The sequence below is a fragment of the Monodelphis domestica genome, chromosome 7 (assembly GCF_027887165.1).
Source record: "Monodelphis domestica isolate mMonDom1 chromosome 7, mMonDom1.pri, whole genome shotgun sequence".
NCBI classification, from domain to species: domain Eukaryota; kingdom Metazoa; phylum Chordata; class Mammalia; order Didelphimorphia; family Didelphidae; genus Monodelphis; species Monodelphis domestica.
Genome location: NC_077233.1, coordinates 74357612 through 74378770, shown reverse-complemented (window position 1 = coordinate 74378770; position 21159 = coordinate 74357612).

The window sequence follows — 21159 nt, the reverse complement described above, 5'->3', positions numbered from 1 at the left end:
TCCCACTTCCAATTGTGTTGGAAACCATACTGTTTTTGACACAATTCATTATTTATACAAGATTGTTTTTACAATATTTTAAATGTTGACCTTTTGTGGCCAAATAAATATCCAATCAATTTAGCCTTAAGTCTAATTACTTAATTAGAAAAAAATTCCTCATTCTCAAAGTGAAACAATTGATTTTGAAAATTGTACAAAATTAGAATGCTTCTTGAAAAATTAATCAACCATTGTCAACTTATGGTTGAACTACTGTCATGCAATTAATATCATGAGTGTTCAGTCAGTCAGTTAACAATTATTTTCCATGACTAATGCCTTTCATTTAAAAACATTTACTGGGACTTTATACAAGATTCTTCAACTGTTTTTTTCTTAACTCTATGACAAAATCATTTTCAACTTATGAATAAGGGAATGTGCCCACATACTTTTAATTCAATGTTAATAAGGAATGACCTTGCTATGAGCCTCCTAAGAATAGGAACACAGCTAAGGGGCTCATTGGTAAAAGAGGCAGGCGTAGAAATGGTTGGACCTGGGTTCCAATCCTCAAATGTTCACTTTCTTCTGTCCACTTCCTCTCCAAATTTCATTCCTTTTTAGAAGCCTTTCCTTATTTTCTCCCTTTGTTCTCCTAGTTCTAAATTGACCCTCTTATCTAAAGGTCCCTATTTTGTGCCTTTCCCTATATCTTTTAGTTCTTATTCTATCTGCCTTTCCAAAAGTCCTTTTTATCCACCCAACCATATCTTTCTAATTCTTGATATGAGTTTGATTCTAAAAATTCCTCAACTGTACTGTAAGAAGTGACTCTCCCTTTACCTCCCTTTACCCCCACCTTTTTTGATATGTACTTCCTTCTTTGTATGCTCCTCTTTTCTTATCCCCTTGCCCTCTTTTTTCTTAATTTACCCTTCTTTCTCTTAGTCCCTCAGTCTCTGAACCGGACTCAAAGACCCTCCAATATCCTATCCCCTTTCCCTCCTGTTTGTATATTAAATATACTTTTAGCTTTCTAATCATCTGTTTTTTTTTTCTCTCTTTAACCAAGATATAATAAGTGTAGGGATCTCTTATTACCAGGTCTCCACCTCCTCTTCCCCTTCTCTGTGACATTTCTTCCACTCATACCTCTTTTATATAAGATAATTACTACAATTTACTGCATCCTGGTCTATTTTATTATTTATTTTAGCTCATTCCATTATGTTCTCCTCAATCTTGTCTTCTATCTTTATATGCCTCTTCAAAGTAACTGGCAATTGACGCAATTCTTATGTATTATAGATGACTCAAATTTCCTACATAAGAACTAAAGGATTTGACTTTTTGGTTTGCTTATATTTCATCTTTCCAAATTACATTTTTATGTTTCCTTCCAATTGTTTAATTTGCCTTTAATAAATTTATTTTCAGTCACATTAAAAATTTCACAAATGTTTACTAATACTACACAAATAATTATATGGCCATTTAATTTATACCTTTCTGGCATGCAGACAGAACAGAAGAATCTCATTGATTTTTTTCAGTCAGTGAGAATATGTGAGGAGCTCAATTAATTAATTGCCTAAATTAGTAACAAATCCATGAAATCTCTAAAAAATGCAATATAATATATTCATTTCAACCCTGGGAATCATTTATAAAAATTATTTATCATAAACATGATTTAGAATTCAAGACAATCAATTGAGAAACCAGACATGAGTCCATCTGATAGCTCAATGCAAAGAAGAGTTTATAGTCTATAGAATGATCATTCCATCTTGGGATTGTTGTATGCTAAGCTGTCCATAAACTGAGCAGACAAAATGTTTTTTTTTTTAATATTTCATTAAAGAAAATAAACAGACTAATCCAGTGCCTAGCTATGAGGGGTTGAACTGGACATAATGTAATGATTTAGTTGTGTTGACTCACCATGGCTCATCTAAAATTCTGCATGAGGAGGAGAGTCCTGAAAATATTCCAACCCACCCATTCTTCCCTACTACCATTGGCAGGGCTTTCTTAAAACACTATTAGAAATCTAACTGACTCTCCCAGTCATATCTGACTTCACTGTCTGTCTGAATAAACCTGGTCTAAATGTGTTTATTTTCAATGTTGTCCATTTGGTTTTATCATTAGCTAATTTGCACTGACTCTCTTAGGCAACTCTATGTATAAGCTTTTATCATCTGATTACTTACACAATGGAGGTGATGTCTTCTTCAGTCCTTCCATTCTCTTGATTAACATCCCCTACCACAAACACATATCAAAGATAGAGCTAAAAGAATGATTTCCAGAGTTATAAAATGTGCTTTATATAGTATTGAGTACATTGTTCTATTAACTATCCTCCAAATACCAATACTAAATTTCTGTTTGCTTATTTATACTTTTTTACTAATGCAAAGTTTGCTTGCAGTGTCTTACATCCATTTTTTATATCAAGCTATGTGCAATTTTTTTTTCTTTTTAGTGAGTCTTTTGTGTTTGATCATTGGATAATGAATAGTCCTGTCGGCTGATCCACAAAACCTCTTTCCAGGTGCTCAGTTTCCATTTGACAATGGATTTATTTCGGTCATGCGTTTTTTTTTTCTCCCACCATCCATCTGTTATACTGTTAAATGGCAAGCATGATCTACTTATGTTTGACATTTTTATAAATGTGATTTACAATGTCAGATTAGTTAGTTTTATATTATTATACAGAATAACTACTATCAGACTTATTTTGATGAGGTATTTAAAATCATTTTAAGAATGATAACTTTTAAAAATCACTTGTAAATATGTTGATAGGAAATGGAAAAGAAGAAACAGGATGACAGGGTCTAAAAAGGTGTTTTGAGGGACATTTAACCCAAACCCATTGTTTTACAATTGAGGAAAGGGAAAGAAAGAAGCTACTCATTAGTAAGCTTAAACAATTACTCTGAAGACCAAGATTTTATGAAATAATTACATTAGAAAGGCAATAATCAAAAGGGAGAAGGAAATTGGATAGAGAATTAGAATAGAGTGACTGAAATAATAGCTCTTATTTAACATTACTCTAACATTGTGTCCAGTTTTTTCACCTTTGGGGATGCCAATTTCATTAATGTAAAATAAAATCATGGACAAAAATCATCTTATAGACACCTTCAGATCCATATCTCATGTTTTTGATGCTGCTGTTGCCATTTGTCATTTATTTTGAGACTGTCTCCCAAGGTGGAAGTACTGTGGCCTTTCCTTTGCCTGATGTAACCATTGATCAACAGAGAAAATTACCTGATCAATTTCCAACCAGGCCTAACCTCTCTCCATTCTTATGAAGTCAGCCTCCTCTTTCTTCCTCCTAGGAGATCATTGTATTGATCTTGAACTTGGAAAAAAATAACTTGGTAGTCTTTAGCTTGCTTGTGACTCAGAACTCTAAATCTCAATCAATTTCTCTGAGTGAGGGACTATAGTTAACTGCCTTTATAAATACCTATTCTACGTCTTATTTCCCAGCATGGTACAGTGGAATGAACAGTAGGCTGGTGATAAGGATTATATTCCTGCCTTAGTTGTAGAGTCCAGGAATTAAAGAAGGAATTAACTTCAATATTTTCAATTATCAGTTGTGTGATGATTAAATCACTATAGCTCCCCACCTGTACTGAAAGGTGATTGGGCTAGAGCACTTCTAAGCTACCTCCAGTTACAGTCTCTATATATGTAAGTTCCAAACAGAATAGTACCTTTAATACAAGGATGGGGTGTGCCACCATGACTTCCTCTTAAATGATTCTATATATTTCCTTGTATGCTTTTTATAACTGTTATGGGGTAAAGAGGTACACCCCTAGGGTTCAGAAAGGATGCCTTTTGCAAGAATGCAAGACTCCAAAACTTAGCTTAAAACAAAAAGAGACATTTATTAATTTAGAAAGTAATGTTGAGAATGGCCAGGAGGATAGCAAGGTGGAATAGCAAGATGGGGAGCAGTTCCTTGGGAGGACAGCTGTAAAAGTTAAATTAGTCTCTACTGATAAAAGTATTATATTTTATGAGGTTTATTAATGATTATTAGAAATCAAGGATACAAAATAATGAGCCACGTGCCCAGGGCACAATTAGCCCATTCACAGTCTACTTATAGCATGTTGCAATCTCTGAGTAGAGGAAGAGAGAGAAGTAGGCATTACATCCAGTTTAAATACAAATTGTGATCTCACCCAGGTGGGTATCTCAGCTGAGATTATAGGGAATTCTGGGAAATACCAAGGACTTCTGGGGATTGAAATCTGGGGTTCAAATCTCAATTTTTACACAGCATAGATAGAAAAGCTGTTCCCCATGAGGACAACATGGATGGAAAAGCTGTCCCCCTGATGACTTCAGTTCTGGGGATTTTATACTTTTTACAACAGAGAGTGTTAGTCACTTGCGCATTTGGTGAGGTGGGGTGATCCTTTGACTGGGATCTGCCTGGAGACATAAAGATTCCTTAGTTTTAGGGAATAGACAGATGTCTGAAATGCAGCCTGATAAGATCGAGGTATAACCTGGAGGTGCATCTCTCTGTCCATCTTAAATCTAGAGGATGATCAAAGGAGGACAATCATCTCTGGACCCTAGAGGGGTCATTGGAAGTTTTTAGGATCAGAATCATGAGGATGTAAAGGAGCAAAGGAATTTCACTTTTGCCCAAGTTTCTGGGGGTACAATGCCCATGTCAGAACCTTGCAAAGTTAAAAAAAAATGTACCATAATTTATCCAATATATTAGAAACACAGGACACCATTCATTTATAGATATAGCAGTTAAAATTAGGTTTTTCTGCTAGAAGTATTATATTTTATGAGTTTTATTAAAGATTAAGAATTTAAGAAAATACAAGTAAGAAAGCATGAGCCTAGGAGGGCCGAATGGCCCATTCAATTTCACTTACATCATGAGAAATGCATCTGCTTGGAAGCAGAAGTAGGAAGAGCAGATCAGTAGGCTTTTACAGCCAGTTAAAAGAAATTTTGATCTCACCCAGGGGGAAATATCAGTGAGATTAGAGGGCATCTGGGGAACTAGAGCAAGGACTTCTGGGGATTGAAGTCCAGAGTTCAAATCTCCATTTTTATATAGATGAAGACAAAATAACAAGAATCTTATCTTATGACTGAACTAAATTATGTGAAAGAGGAATTAACCAATCTCCATAATTCTCCATGAAACAGTATTTAACACAATAGTTCTAAAATGTATTTCCAAATGAATGAAATTAATACTTTTTATTTTTTAATACAACCCAAATTTCCTGAAATTTTATCTGTGCATTACAAAAGAAAGAATCATAGAATTGCTCTAGGATTGGGAGCAAATTTAAAAGTTAGCTAGTCCAATGTCCTTACCCTATGTGAAGAAGTAATGTTAAGAATTTGTATTTTTCCCTTTCCAATGAGATCCAGGGTGAAGCAAGGAAGTACATTTTTATATCTAAATATTCATTGAAGTTTTAGAATATGGCAAAGGCACTATGAAAATAAAAGATTAAGGAATAAGAATACAATGGAAATGAAAATTGCTTGGAAAATTGAAAAATATTCTAAGAGAAATTGACCTTAAACCAGCATTTCATGCCATCTACCATAATTTCTAGATACCTGGATCAAATGTACAACTTTATATTATTTTTAAGAATGGAGAAAGAACAATGCATGTACAAATATGGAGAGAGTTGTTGATCAAATGGAGAAAAGAAAGGATTATAAGAAATTAAATAGTGTTGATCACGTGAAATTGATTTTTTGAACATACAAAAATTAATTCATTTATTAAAAGGGAAAAATATGGGAGAAAGAATCTTTTTGGAAACTTTTTCTTATTAATATATATCTCTAATATATGAAAAGAAATTAATACTACTCTAATTAATAAGAGAGCTGCAAATTTTAGAATTTCAATGGTTCCATTCTATCAAAATGTCAAAGATAATAAAGTAATACAATGTCAACTGTTGGAGGGGCTATGTAAGAATCTATCCAAATATCCTGGAAAACAATTATGAACTATATCCCCCAAATATACTATGATCTAAGAACATCATTACTAGTTATGGAAAGAGTCAATATATTTATCCTTTCAAACTCATCTATATGTTCTACTGATACATTAATTTAATGACATTATTGAATCATGATAAATGACAAAAGGGACAAATTAATTCAGGCATAGGCAGACATAGATGAATGTAAAGTGAAATCAGTATAAATAGGAGAACAAGTAGTTTGGGATGGTTCCAGAAGGTGAAAATAACAACTACTGAAAAATTAAGTTTAAATAAGAGAGACCTTTTGTCCCAATCTTACTAGTCTCTGCTTTAGATCAACAACAGTTGTAATATTATAATTTATTACAGACCTTTACTCTTTTGGAAAAATATTGACAATTAAGGGTCTCCAATTCATATCATGTTGGTTTGGAAGTATTGGAAATGTTTAACCTGGAGATGAAAGGGGAAAGACAGGAATTATCAGTTATTTGAAGGGATACTATGAATTAGATGTGCTCAGTTTAACTACAGCAGGGACAACTATTTTCAATGGGTATGTCACAAAAATTTAGGCATGTTGTAAGGTAAATAATTTTAAGAATTAGAACTATTAATGAACTTCATTGTGAAGTAGTAGGTTTCCCAACACTAAATTTTCAAAGTTTGTGTTATGGGGGTGCAGATGTGTATTCCTGGGGTTTGGGAAGGATACCTTTTTCCAGAATGCAAGACTCCAAAACTTAGCTTAAAAACAAAAAGAGAAATGTATTAATTTACGAGGTAATGTTGAGAATGGCCAGGAGGATAGCAAGGTGGAACAGCAAGATGGGGAGCAGTTCCTTGGGAGGACAGCATGAATGGAAAGGCTGTTCCCTATGAGGACAGCATGGATGGAAAAGCTGTCCCCCAGAGGACATCAGTTCTGGGGATTTTATACTCTTTACAACAGATGCTGTGTGTAATGGTGTGGACATGACTTAGAGTGCTAGTCACTCAGGCATTTGGTGGGGTGAGGTGGTCATCTGACTGGGGTCTGCCTGGAGGCAAAAAGATTCCTTAACAAACAGATATCTTGAGATATAGCCTGATAGGATTGATGTATAGCCTGGAGGTACATCTCTCTGTCCATAATAGTTTGCCTGAGTTTTGGGAGTACAATGCCCATGTCATCTTCACCCTCTCCAAATATGTAAGGGAAAAGGGGCAATGATCTCAGTATTCTGTAACTTCTTCAGAGCTGAGAATGGGCATAGAGTTGTCCCTGCCTAATGTTAGGAGAGAGAGGTATTGACTGTAGGTAATTATCCAGGGCTTCAGGCTGGGATGGTTGCCGAGGTTATGGTAGCATCTGGCATCTGGGTGGCTCCCATGAGTGCTTTTACCATAGAAGCAACTAGAGAGATGAATCAGAGAATTTTATGTCCAGCTGTCTGGGTATGCATGATTTTAAACATAGGAGAAGACCCAAAATTTAAGGAAAGAAATAGTTTTGGTCAGGTAGTTAAGAGCTAAAGTAAAAGGGGTTAAGATAACAGGGAGGGAAAGGTTGTGGGCACAGGGTCTTAGGGACATGTCCTCAGTGAATGCCTGGGTCCTAGGTAGCTGGGAACCTGCTTGGAGATGTGAAGGATGTCCAGTGACTGTTTCCCCTCATTGGCAGACAGGTCACAAGGGGGAGAGTCAGTCATGTGAATTTTAAAACTATTCCACCCCAATCAGACCATTCTTTAGAAGATCTGATGTAGCTATTCCTTGATTAATAACAATGGAAATACTTGGAATAACAGAATCAGGTCTTGGAAATTCCACATTCTCCACCCTACTCAGTTTAACAAGATTTTGAAAGGTCTGCATCAAACTCAAGATTTAATTATCTGAGGAGATGGCCTTCAACAGACATGTGCAAAAAAAGGTCAAACTTGTGGGCTGTCCTAAGGCAAGCCAAGTCCTCATTGGTACAGATGAGATGCAGAAAAGTGATGTAAAAACATCCATATAAGGCATGACAGTTTTTGCCTCTTGCTCTTTTCCAGGAGAGACAATTCTGGCTGGCAGTGTGCTAAGAGTTATGACATCTTGGAGTGTTGGGTGGTAAGTTTTGCCTTGGAGCTGATTTCAGGTTTGGGCATCTTAGCTAAGCCTCTTTGGAGGTCAGGCTGATTCTTTCCTCCTTCACACTCAAAACCTTACTTTCTAGATCTCCAATCTTCCTGCCTGGTCCTAGTCCTTTCCTTCCTCCTTCTTCTTAAAATCTTCTCTACTAAATCAATTAAATCACCATAAAATTTGGCAGCTTACTTGGGAATTTTATTATTTGGGATTTCCCTTGGCAACCACTTAAATTTAGATTTTTTTTCAGCCTCAACCATAATTTCACCCTTTACAGCCCCTAAGATAGAATGTAGAAAACATGACTAGGACAAACACTAGGACACCAGATAGAAACAGAGAACATTAATACAATAGCAATTGGCATTACACATTTGCATTTGGGTATCTTAGCCAACAGACTTCATCTTCCGAAATCATCTTCTGACAGGAATAGATCCCTTTAGGAAATCGGATTCCTGAGTTGTGGTGTTTCTGTTAAAGAATATCCTTTTGCAAAGTACACATTAATTGTAACATCTATAAACATTTGAGTAACAATATTTTACAGATGAATTTCTTTAACCCAGAATCTGGGGAAAATTCAAGAAAGCTTTGAGCTATTCCAATCTCAAGATCCAAACTTCAACTGTGGTAAATTAGGGCTACAAAGACAAGCCATCAATTAATTAACTTCACCTACTTCTCAAAGTATGTTCCCTAACAATTTGAGAATTTTCAATTATTAACCTAATAGGTTGTTTGGGGAAATGGAAACTTTAATTTTACAATTTGCATTATGTGCTGATTATTGGAATTTGTCACAAAGGAAGAGACTGAATGGAAAATATTTCACGTACAGGCCAAAGCTATCACTGGCTCATGCCATCATTGTTTCACTCAAGGATTAGCAACCTAGATGATCATAAGAGGTCTATTCCCAGGTGAGCCCAGAATATGCCTCTGTAACCATCCCAGGAGGTTATCTGTCCTTTGTGTACTTTGTCACCATTATATCAAGAAGCCTTCTTTTTCCTTAAAGGACAAGTCTCACTCATTACAGCTCAGATAAATTCTGCTCATCAGCAGACCAGAAACAAATTTCCATACCCTCAAACAAGCTTTTCTGACCATTTTCCCTCTCTAAGGATTCCTTAAAACCTACAAGTCTATGTTATAGTCTTACATATATTGGCAATAATTAATTTATGACAATTTAGTCACAAAACCTGAACAGGAATGTTGAATTCATTAGCTCTACAGTAAATACAAATCAGGGCTAGATCAAATCCTGCCCTTAGGCCATGTGAAGGAACTAAGACAAGATCAGTCAGGAATCTCTCTAAGGAATTTTCAGAGTAATTCCAGAATTATTTGTGATTTTCCACATACATCAATTCTAGAAATTATCCCTAAGTTAAAGATCCAATTATGAGAACAGAACATCTATCTGTTCTCTTTCACCTTCTCTGTGTGTGTGTGTGTGTCTCTCTCTCTCTCTTTCTCTGTGTCTCTCTCTGTCTTTCTGTCTCTGTCTCTGTCTCTGTCTCTCTTTTCCTTCAAAACCCTCTGCTTAAAAAGTGAACACAGCTTCCATTCTTCCTTCACAAACCTGCATACTTAAGCTTTATGGACTTTAGATCAAAGTCCCTCTTTCTTCTGAATTCAAACCCAACATACCTTCTTCACCTTCTCTGTCTTGCTTTTACCATCGTAAGTCAAGCAAACATTCCATTGGCATCACTTCAATTGCTAATTGGTAACCCAAAAGAAATCTGATTTAAAGGATTACATCATTGAAACACTGTATCTTTAGCATAGGGCTAATGGGGGTTTAATGAGTCAAAGAAAAGGCTCCTTCCTACCTGAGAAGCTGTGTCCTTGTGGATGATCCAGGGTATAGGAGTAGCTTTCAGGAGAGCCAAAAGCATTGGGTGCCAAGATGTTATGGGGGTGCAGATGTGTATCCCTCAGGTTCAGGAAGGATACCTTTTGCAAGAATGCAAGACTCCAAAACTTAGCTCAAAAACAAAAAGAGAAATTTATTAATTTAGAAGGTAATGTTGAGAATGGCTAGGAGGATAGCAAAGTGGAACAGCAAGATGGGGAGCAGTTCCTTGGGAGGACAGCATGGATGGAAAAGCTGTCCGACAGAGGACATCAGTTCTGAGGATTTTATATTCTTTACAAGAGATACTGTGTGTCATGGTGTGGATGTGACCTAGAGTGCTAGTCACTCAGGCATTTGGTGGGGTGAGGTGGTCATCTGACTGGGGTCTGCCTGGAGGCATAAAGATTCCTTAACAAACAGATATCTTGAGATGTAGCCTGATAGGATTGTGGTGTAGCCTGGAGGTTCATCTCTCTGTCCCTAATAGTTTGCCTGAGTTTCTGGGGGTAAAATACCCATGTCAGTTTGTATGAGTGCATTTTGATAAAATTGTAAGGACATTCTTCTTCAATTATGGCTTGGACTAAATATTTAACATGAATTTTAGCTCTTATGTACTGTGGACTAATTTGTTAAGAGTTATTCTCATTGTCACTCAGTCATTCTCTTCTTGGTAGTAATTGACTATGGATTTTATTCCTTGACTTGGTGGTAGAAGAGGAGTTGATTTGGATTTGGGTCGAGTGTTGTATTCTGTGATATTTATGTATTATATTTTGCATTTAATAATCTTGGAATATATTAAAAGAATAAAATCTTGGTGGTTGAGAATTTCCAGATCATATCATGTTAAATCTGTTCATGCATTTTGCCACTAAAATACATATATATATTTCATTATATTTATTTTATTTTTATCTATTTCACTTATCACTTCCAAATTTCCCTATTTCTTTTAAAGACGTATCATTTTTTTGTCTCCAGGATTTTTCATGTAAGATTTATCCTTGATTTATCACTATTCCTCATTCCCTATATATAGCTAGTTGCAAAATCCTGGCATGCCAACAAGTACAATATCTTTCTCAAATGTTCAGTTGTCAACATACACTCTAGGAATCCCAAACTTGTGGCCTAGTGGGATCTGATGAACCCCAAGTTTCAGGACTAGCTTATATGTTGGAGGACCCAAAGCTTATCCTTGTTCCCTTTCCTCATGGGAATCTACCCTGATGGGAATCCCAGGCTATCAGTTTCATACTGAGTGGAAGACCATCAGGGGAATGACAATCCTACTTGGGTAAGATAAGCATATGCTAAGAACCTTCTTTGCTTTTGGTAGTCTTCCCTATTGTATCAGACCCTTTCCCAAGAATCACACTTGGGTAGGAACCATCCTTCATGTAGTGGCACCTCTTGATATCAGTTTAACTTCCATGGGGTTAGTCTGAATAATTATTTATTGTTTATTCATTTTCCTTTTTTTGTATTGATAGTTTCTTTCTACTATTCAGGTGAGATTGTTTTTAATGTATACTATATCTTCTCATTTTAACTCTTTATTCTAATTTGGTCATCTTCAGTGGTTTTTTGATTATACCTATTATGAGGTCTGAAATTTAGGATCTCATGTAACCTAAATAATTTTGCTTGTTGTCTTTTTATTCCTGCTAAAACCAAACCACCAATGAAATTCTATTTCTTGTTTCCCTACATATATTTTTATATTATAGATTCTATTTTAATCTTCACCTGATTTTTTTTTTGCAATTTCACTACTAATATATTTTTCTAAATGCTGTGTCTATGATTGTCATTATGCTGCAAATATTTCTCCTGCTAGTGTCTAAGTATATGTGTATACCTGAATGGTTCTGTTGTTCTTTCAAAATGAGTCCTTTTCCCCTCTTTCTATGTTCTGATTTTCTTTTTTCTTGTTACTATGAACCTATTTGCTTTCAATTTTTCATCAAAAGTTTCACCTTATTTGTATCTAAATACCTGAATAAATGATTTCAAAGAATTTTGATTTCATTCTTTCTTTCCCATTTCCTCCCTTCTCTCTTCCTTTCCATCTTTCCTTCTTTATATACCTCTCTCTTTTTTCCTTCCCTCCTATTCTCCTTCCTTCCTTTTTTCCAAATTCCCCTCCTGCCTATCTGCCATCATTCCTTCCTTTCTTCTGTAGTTTTATCTTTCTTTTCAAATTATATGTTTCTAGTGCCTAAGATATGGAAGGCATATTACTAAATTCTGGTGTTGAGGGTAGGTTTACAAAGAAGCAAATTACAAGACCTGATTTCAAGGGGATATTCATTCTTATGGATATAATCTAGTAGAAGATTTTTCCTTCTAAAATACATTGTGGTTTATTGGAACAGAAATGTAAAGTAATATCAAGGTAATATTTGTGCAAAATATCATTGCTAGAGAAGACATATAGGGCTTAGAGGACATCAATATAATTTAGTATTTGAAGAATGTTGATTGGAAGTAGGGGGTCTGCAAAAGGAAAAATGCTTATCCATGCATCATAACTATAGAAGCTTGTGTAACAGCACCAAATGACAGATTTTAATTTAGCTATTTTCTTAGGTAGGATGAAGAGTGAGTAGATACTTAAGACTATTGTCTCTATAATAGGAGTTAGCAGAATGAAAAGAAAAAGTCCCAGATCAGCAAATATGAAAGGTAATAAGTGACCTTTCAAGTAATACACATTCTCATAAGCCATCAAACTATATTATTTGTTATGGGAAGTTCATTCTGACATAGGCACTGTACTCCCAGAAACCCAGGCAAACTGTTATCCCTTGCTTCCTTACATCCTCTTGACTCAGCCTAAAAATATCCAATGACCCCCCTAGGGTCCAGAGATGTTTACCCTCCTTGATCATCCTCTAGATTTAAGATGGACAGGAAGAGGCACCTCCATGCCACACCTCTCTCCTATCAGACATTTGTTTGTTCCCTAAAACTAAGGAATCTTTATGTCCCCAGGCAGATGATCACCCCACCTTACCTAATGCCTGAGTGACTAACACTCTGTTGTAAAAAGTATAAAATCCCCAGAACTGATGTGTCTGGAGGACAGCCTTTCCATCCATGCTGTCTTCATGGAGGAATAGCTTTTCCATCCATGCTGTCCTCCCAAGGAACTGCTCCCCATCTTGCTGTTCCACCTTGCTAACCTTCTGACCATTCTCAACATTACTCCCTAAATTAATAAATTTCTATTTTTGTTTTTAAGCTAAGTTTTGTAGTCTTGCATTCTTGCAAAAGGTATCCTTCCCAAACCCCAGGGGTACAAATCTGCACCACCATATCAATTCGACTTGCATTCTATCACCAATTTTTGTCATTATGGAATCGTCAACTTGGAAAAACACAGTACTACTAAAATAGTCATAAAAACCATGTCTTTAATCTGGAAAGAGGTATTGTTAGGGTCCAAGTTGCAGACGACCCAAGGAGCACACGAAGACAATGCAATTCAAGCAAGGGAAAGCCTTTATTACTAGCACACTATCTCTAGCATGCTAGGGGAAAGCTCAGCAAAGCAATTCTGTCCTCCCAGAGTTGGGACCCTACATATATACCTCACAATATTACTTAACCTGGATGATTGTTTAAACCCTAGAGCACTTTATGGCTATATATATATATATATATATATATATATATATATATATATATATATATTCTTTATTGTAAATGATATTTCACTCTGGAAAATGAACTAAATGCTTTAAGTGAGAGACTACAGACTTAGGCTCCTGAAGATTTAGGTTTATTTACATTTCAGGAGTTTTGAATCATTTGGTATATAAAGGAACTTTCCAGAAGCAAATGGTGGATCATTATACATTGACCCAATAATTAAAATATACAATATTACAAAGTACTGGAAAAGTCTTATTATAGTTTTATCCATTGATAGTTTGTCTCAGTATCATTTTAATCTGTCTTTATGCTTAATAAGTTCAAGATTAAGAAATGATCTTAAATACATATTTTAAAAAATTACTATTTCAATTATATAGTATATTGTGATATACAATAAGGATTTAATAACATACTTTCTGAGTTTAATTAATTTTAATTCATAATATAAGGTGTAATTGGTTTGAGCCTTTCAATTTAAAACATCAAAATTCATTCACATAATTGGTTCTTATCCCTCAGGACCATATATAGACCCCCCAGAATACTTTCCAGTTCTGCGGAACTATATTATTAATTCTCTGTCAATAACTTCTTAGGGACTCTTTAATATATGTGTTGATGACATAATAGACAGTAATTGTTCCTACAAAGTCATTATTGTCAATTCCTAAAATCGTCACTTAGGGCATTCTTTCACCTAGGCATAATTATGTAAAGGTCTGTAATAATAGCATTTGGCATTTTATCACTTACCTTATTGATGCTGTATATTTTTGTATATATAAAATGTTGGAGGCAGAGTTGTCATAGAAAGCATTGGATCTGGGAATTGGAAGACATCAGTTTAAGTCCCATTATTACCACTGTATGATCTTAGCCAGTTTATTGACTGAGTCAGAACCTCCTTTCTCTTCACTACCTCCTCTTTAAATATCTCTATTCAGTGTAAAGGAAGCAGGTTAGGAAGAATTACAGTAAATATTTCAGTTAACTTTTAGCTCTAACATTATGATTCTAGAAAATAATTGAAGGATATTTTACTTAATTGAAGAATATGTAATTTCTCTGGAATAGATGCTACACTCATGGACAAAGATATCTATCCCTAGTTTAGAAAATTATTGATTTCACGGGTACTTCATTTCTGAAGTAATGATTTTAGGAGTATAATTTGATTAATAACCAAAGATGTATCCAAAGGGGTATAAGCTAAATTGTAAATATTCTTGAGTCCATGTCATATGAGGACATAAAGAAAAAAAGAAGAAAAAAGATTTTCCTGGACTTCTTTAATTTTAGTATCTTATTTCTGAAATAATTTCAAATCCCTCTTATCTGTATTTTTATCTTATTTCTACTTAGTTATCTACATTCTGTCCCTTCCATTAGAATAGGAGTTTCTTTAAAGCAGGGGTTATTTTTTCACTTTTCTTTGTATCTCCAGAACTCAGTACAGTGCCTGGTACTTAATAAATGCTTACAGAGTTGTTGACTTCATTTAACCCCTCCACACTAAAAAATTAAAATAAAATAATTTCTTTTGACCCATCTTATGATGAGTCTCTCAAAAAAAAAAGTGCATCCATCTTTATGAAATAGATTGCATGATTGGGATTCATCAGATTTTTGTCTATGCTCACATATTCTTTGAAAACTGAAATTTTCCTCTATGCAAAATGAGACATTAAAGTAATTATTTATTAATAGAAAAAAATTTATGGCAATATCCTAAAACTACAAATTCCAGAGAAAGTGCTAATCTGAATTAATCTTTTCTATATACTTATTTGATTTATTGCCAAATAAATTCCCAGGAAATTCTTTATTTCCATGCAATGTTTTTGCCTATAAGAAATTCTGTGTATTATGTTCATTGAATTAACAATTTTATATCTTAGTTGATTAGGGGTATTTTCAATGTGGATTTTTTTCCTATGTACAATTTTAGGTATATTATATGATCTTCCCTATTAGAATATAAATTCCTAGGGGGCAGAAGCCATTGTTGCTTTTTTCATTTAATCTCCAATAAATAGTACTATTCCTGGCACTTAGTAAGAAGTAATAGAAAATTAGAAATTGGTTAATAAAAACAAGTGGCATAAACACTAAGGGATCGATGCTACTTGTGCCTTTCTATTTGTACTTCAGATAAGTAATAGAAACCTAATAAAATTCTCAACAAAGTGCTATGTCTTTGCTTCCTCAAAACCTGCTTCTCACTAAAATCCCAATTCCCTCTTAACCTTATTAGAACTTATTTCTTTTAGGTCACTAATATCTTCAAATTTATCACATTCAAAGATCTTTTCCACAGTTCTTCTATTTCAAAATCTCTGCAGGTTTGATACTGTTTATCAGCCTTTACATATTTAAACACTTGCCTGCCTTGGAGTCAGTGATAATAGACAATCAGCATTTCTCTCTGCTTCTAGCTATCATGTGTACTATCATCTATTCAAATTTCCTGAAATGTTCCTCTATTCAAAAACCTTCAGTGACTCCCCATCAACTATTGCAATAAATTTCATGTCAGTTAAATTTTGAAGGTATTTGTATTTGTTTTTCATTTTCAGAAATAGAAGGAAGAGAATTATAGGCAATTAGAAAAACAAAATTTTAGGAATCTCAAATAATCAATTCATTTAGATTTGGAAAGGATCTTAGAAAGAAACTGGAATGGTAATATGTTTAGCAGTTTGCTAAACGCTATACAGCTTGAAGTTCTTAAGGCAGACCTCAAATCTATGTCTCTCCAACTTTCAAATCTGAAATTCTATGTTCTACAGAATGCTGTATGAAGATTAAATTTAACTCTCTCCTGATTATAAAAGTCAAATTTATTAATTCTCCCCTGATTGTGAAAATTAAATTAACTGCCCTGCCCATTTTCAGATCTAATCACCAAAAGTGTAAACATCACACTTAATCATTAAGTGGGGAGGTCTGTAACATATGTACAATAATGGGTGACAAATCAAAATCAAACTGACTGCCTCTGGGAAGTCCTAAAGCAAATCTTCAACTGTGATTGGTAGACGTAAAATTAGGAGAAGGCACAGGTAGTGATGCAAAAGAAATTGTCTTTAAAAGGGAGTTACAACTTCCTGTGGAGAAGAATCACCTGAGATTCATAGGAGAATTGTCTGAGATTAGTGGGAGAATTTTCTGAGATCCTGAGTGAGGTTCAACTTGGCCTTCGCCTTCTTCTGGAGTTCTGAGTTTGAGTTGGAGGCTGAAGAAGAATCTGCTGACTGGACCTGAGACTCTGTTCCTGGTGAGACTGTTCTTCAATCTCTCCCTTTCAATTGACACTTGGTGAGTGAAATGGCTGGCTCCTTTCCTGGATTTTCTGAAGAGACTAGCCTCAGGAGAGACCTACCTCTTGAGAGACACATCCCCAAGTCCTCAGCTTTGCCAAGGTCTCTCCATCTAAGGACCAACTGTCCCTGCTTGGGTTGAGCCAGGGGCTGGGAATAAATTACTTAGTGCTTAGGCTAGATATCTTACCCTATCATCTCTCTGATTTCCTACTTCATTCTTTCTATATTTAAAAAAATTGTAAATAAATCTCTTTTGAATAAATTAAATTCCTGGTGACCCTATTCTTAAATAATCCAGTCCAACCTTTTTATAAAAAAAAAACAACAAAAAACTCTTTTCCCCCTTTATACCTACCTCTCAAATGAACAAAGGCATGATAGTATATAAATTCCACAATATATTTGAGGAATAGGCCAACTTTACTGAATTGTAAGATTTATATAAATGGGTTATAACTAAATTGCAATGATAGCTTTGAGAAGAACAGAGGATCAATAAGGTCTATCAAAAGCATTTAACTAGATGTGGTATGAGGAAGGGAATTACTGAAGTCATTTGTTTAGTAGAGCAACATAATATAGATACTTTAGAAAATGTCATCTAGAGGTTGCATGAAAGATAGATTTCAGGAAACAAAGGTAAGATGTGGAGAGAATAAATAGGAGGATATTTCAGCAGACCAAAGTCACAAAGAGCTTGAACTAGAATGATGGAAGTAGTAATGGAAAGAAAGGGACATCTTCAAATGCCATCACAATGAAAGAATTACAGAATTCCTTGTGAGCTTATTGGAAACAATGTGCTAGGGAAAGAGAAAAATCAAAAATAACCGCAACAAGAGTAATAGCATTGAAAGAGGACTAAAAACATCACCAATCAGAATCATGGAATTCTGTGTGTTGAAAAGAAATTCACACTTTTTGTTTTATTTTGACATTTACAATTATGCATTTCTGGATGGAAATGCTTAGAATTCATGTTTCTCCCAAAATTAATAGCTTATTACATTTACTTTACCAATGGAGAATTTGACATTGTTTATCAACTTTTACTTATTTAGGGAAATAATTATCTGGCTAGAAAAAAATAAACTTCACTACTCCAGAATAAGGGTTTTTTTTTAACTTTTAAATGAATGATTCTGAAGTAGAGTAATGCAATGAAATATTAATTATTCTCTTTGCCTCTAGTTCCATCTATATTTATTAGCCCTTGAACCCAGTCAAATCAATCTGCTTTAGTATTCCAATATTTGCTAATGGACTATGCAAGAGACATACATTTTTCAGGTCTCTTAGAAAAGTTTTGTACATTCATTGAATTAACACAGAGCAAAAATGTTAATCTGTTTTTAGAAACTCCAATGAAATTATACCTTTCATTTTCAAATATTCCTACCTGTCCTAAAGTGCAATATGCTGCCAATTGAGAAAATGACTTTGTTATCACTGGATATATTCAGACAGAGACTGGATTACTACTTGTCATGTCTGTTAGGTTATAGAAGGGATACCTATTTAGGTTGGACTAAAGGTCAACAATTTAGGTGGTTCGAGAAGATCAGAGTTCAAATCTAGCTTTATATTGCTACTAGATATATAATGCTGAGCAATTCACTTAATTTCTTTCTCAATTTCCTTACTTATGAAATAAGTATAATAATGCTACCTACCACATAGAGTTGTTTTGAAGATCATATGAGATTCTTATATACTATATCACATATAGTAGATGCTTAATAAATTCATATTCCCTTATTGTTCCCTTATCCTTACAATTTCGACAGTCTGTGATTACAGTGTTTCATATTGTGTCAAAAAGATAAATTCTTGAGATGATTTAAAATTATTTCTTCCAATGGTTCACTTCCCCAATACATAAGCCTACAAATCTATAAGCCTGCATTACCTTGCACAAGTCCATGTTTGAAAGGGCAGTGATTTTGGAAATAAGAAGGATCTGAAATCTAATCTAGCCTAAGACACTTATTAGTTGAGCAATTGGCAGAATTCACTGCATGGGCCCACAATTTCTCATCTGTGAATGAGCAATTTATGATGTCATACCTAAGAAGTCATCTCCAACTCTTACTCTATACCCCTTTGCTTTCTCTAATTTGTCCTATATTCAAGTATATTAGGCAAAATCTGTTCTCTTACCTACCACTATGAATACATCATTCTAATGAAAAACCTCTAGTTGCTAATAGTCATATGAACAATATATATATATATATATATATATTTCTTAATCTAAGCCTAAGTTCCATATAGTATGACTCTGATCTAATTTTATACCCTTGTCCTATACTGCTCCTTTCCTTCATTCTACATTATTGACAAAGTGGATTAATTCACCAAAAGCTAAGAAGTTCTACTTTGTGCCTCAGTAAGATCAAAAGCTATTTTTTTCTTCCTGTTCAGATATATTGTCACAACTTAGAGCCAATGTCTAAGTAAAGCTATTTTGGAGCTCACTAGTACTTTCTGTATAATTGGGTGGATTAGCATATGTTTATCAACAGTGTAGATATGGCAGTATAACACTGTATAATTATCTCTTGGGATTATTTTGTTGAAGGCAGATATTGATCAAAGGTAGAACAAGAATCTTCTTCTTAATAAAATGTCCTTTTCAGAGTTGTATTTTATAGTCCATGATGTTGTCTGACCTTCATTGTAAAAATATTAATATGGTCTAGAAAGTTCAGCAATAATATCTAAATGTTTTCTAGCTAGCTGAGCCCAGCTGGAATCATTATTCTTTGTAGTTTTTGACCAGCAAGTATATGATACACTGTGGTGTGAATAGCAAACATAGAGCAAAGTAACAGTCAGTGTGGTAATTGGCTCCATTAAAATAATCTCCACAGTCTGAAGTGTCTAATCTGTGTGCCAGATTCACTTCTCCACTTTCTAATTCCCTCTCAAAATCATTTTCTGAAGTTCCAAATACATGTTCAAGGTTATTTGTGTTTCAAAAAGTGGCTTGCTTTTTCAATAAGTCAATTTACTCGATATACAGTATTTCAAATGGAAAATAATGAGATGGCCTCCTAATTATCACTAACAAAGTTATGATAATTACTGGAATGTTGATAGAAATAAACCAACCTGCCATCTGAGTTATGTTTGAATTTCTTGAAAATAGAACCTAAGGAGAAATATCAGTTCATTAAATGAGACACAGAGTAATTTATTTCCTATAACAAAGTTTTAATTCACTAATTAGATTTTTTATGTCTTCAGTATAAAAAAATTCTATTTCATGGGGTAATATTTCCCAAGAATGCTAGTCTCATTAATAATGAATGTATAACCAGAGCTATAGAATAAGAAAGGAATTTTGGCTGCTTTCAAGAGGAAGAAAAATAAAATGCAATTGTGACATTGTGATTATTTTATTTGGTAATTAATGATGCTAACATATGCTTTATAATAATATTCCATTAAGTTTAGTGTCTGGTGTATCCCTCTTCAAAGAACTGTAGGGTACTTTTCATGTGCTATTAATTTTATTTTGTAACATCTGTGAGAGGTAGAGAGCAGAAAGTGTCATCTTCCATAAACATACTTAGTCATTCACTCAATCTTAAGAAAACTGTCTTCTTCAAATATAAAATTAAAAAAATATAGTAATTCACAAGGTACTTCCACTAAAATTCCAGATAAATCAAAAGTAGTTGAATGTGGTTTGGAGGTTAGATACTGTATGGTGAAATATACTAAGTCACTTTCAAGTGACTGTATTGTGAATTGCTGACTTATTCAATAGTGCATGAAATAACAAAAATTCTCATAGTGAATTATTTCTATAATCCACATCACCAGTGCTGTGTCTGAGGTGAAATATTCCCTGGGGAGTCATATTCATTTTATAATACTAAAGCCATTAGCTCAATTTTTAAGTGTGTGTATATATATATATATATATATGTGTGTGTGTGTGTGTGTGTGTGTGTGTGTGTGTGTGTATGTGTGTGTGTGTGTGTGTATGTGTGTGTGTGTGTTTAAAAAAAATTCACTTCCCTGCATTTTGTAGTTCTTGCTGGCTGTCATTCTTACCCATCTCCTCAAGAAGGCAATCTGATACAGCTTGTACATTTATTACCATATAATATATTCTCCCATGTTCACCTTGTGAAAGAAAACACATATTGCTTACATTAAA